The 1,366-nt window shown below is 48.2% G+C and overlaps 1 non-coding gene across 1 annotated transcript; it reads left to right on the top strand.

The window, feature by feature from the left end:
• The first annotated feature begins 108 nt into the window (after positions 1-108).
• Positions 109-202, top strand: TRNAI-UAU. Its single transcript has 2 exons — positions 109-146; positions 167-202. It is a non-coding gene; the product is annotated as a tRNA-Ile (tRNA).
• The last annotated feature ends 1,164 nt before the right edge of the window (positions 203-1,366 follow it).

Genomic DNA, 1,366 nt, shown 5'->3' with positions numbered 1-1,366 from the left:
GGGGGGGGTCCCCGCGATTCTGCAGCTCCTGCTCCCCGCCCCGCGCCTGCACGGCGCTCGGGTCGGCGTGGCTCTGTAGAGTGCGCACGGCGAGGCGGGGGAAAGCATGCTCCAGTGGCGCAATCGGTTAGCGCGCGGTACTTATACAGCAGTATATGTGCGGGTGATGCCGAGGTTGTGAGTTCGAGCCTCACCTGGAGCATGTTTTCTTCCCTTCACGGTTTGAAGACCTAATCTCCTCAGAACCCTCCCCTGTTTATTCTTTTTTTCCTTCAAGGGTTATAATATTTTTCATGAGGAGACTGCAGAGATTTCCACAATGAAAGGGGCGCCACTGGTTATTTTCAAACCGCCAGCTAGGAGACAAATTGAGCCATTCTAAGCAATCCGAATCTCCTCAGCGCGGAAACCTGACAGGCAGGTTGTACAGCTACAGGGGCATCGCCCTCCTCCTCTCCCCGCTCCTTTATATTAGTCCTCTGCTCTCCGGAACTGAGCAAGGAAGCGGAAACACTGGGCCTGTGGTCAGAGGTCACCAAACTCGTTTAGATTCGGGGGCTGCTCCCCAGCATCTTGGTCTTGACGGCCACAAGATTTGCAGTGAGGTTGTTGAACTCCACCTGTGAATCGCACTCAGTGTGCTTTGAGACTCCTCGCTTTGAAAATCCTAGTTTGCAGGAACCAGGCTGGGAGACAGAAAATAATTTTCCTCCAGCAGTTAAACCTCTGGCATAGACGGTCAGGTCTGTATTTCTTCCTGATTTCATCAGAACATAACCTAATTTGGAGAACGACATTCATCCTGCCCCTGTGTATGTGATGTATCTGTTTTATCCAGTGTCTGCGGTATGTTTCCCTGCCTCACAAGGACCTCCTCCTCTTCTGACACTTACAAATGGATATTCCCACAGATCTGTCGTCTTTCCTCTCATATAATGATATTTGCATGATATTTGTTCCTTGGAGTGTGGCATCTCTTTAAGTATGATGGCTGTGACATTTCTCTCTCACCAGTCCTCTTATTTGATCCATGGACATTTCTGGCCAGTTATTCCCTCAGGTCTGTAACATCAACTTGCAGGGCAATTGTAAAAGTATATAGGGGTAGTTTCCAAATCAAGCTTCCAAAAACTAGTGACATCTTTATAAGTCCTCCTACTCTATGTGTCTCCTCCACATCCTCTCCCCACCTTACAGAGATTACACTGTGAAGGACTGCACTTAGGTGCTTTTATTCTAATGTAATTATCTTTCTCATTTAGGTCATGAGTGCATTTACTAACAAGCAGAACACAGCGTGGCCAACTTAAATTGAACAGTCTACAGAAGCCGTGGCTCATGGGGTTTCCCATTATCCTTGTCTAAG

This window comes from Condylura cristata, unplaced genomic scaffold (assembly GCF_000260355.1).
Source record: "Condylura cristata isolate star-nosed mole 26May11 unplaced genomic scaffold, ConCri1.0 scaffold00048, whole genome shotgun sequence".
In the NCBI taxonomy this organism is placed as follows: domain Eukaryota; kingdom Metazoa; phylum Chordata; class Mammalia; order Eulipotyphla; family Talpidae; genus Condylura; species Condylura cristata.
This window is presented reverse-complemented; position numbering and strand designations above follow the sequence as displayed.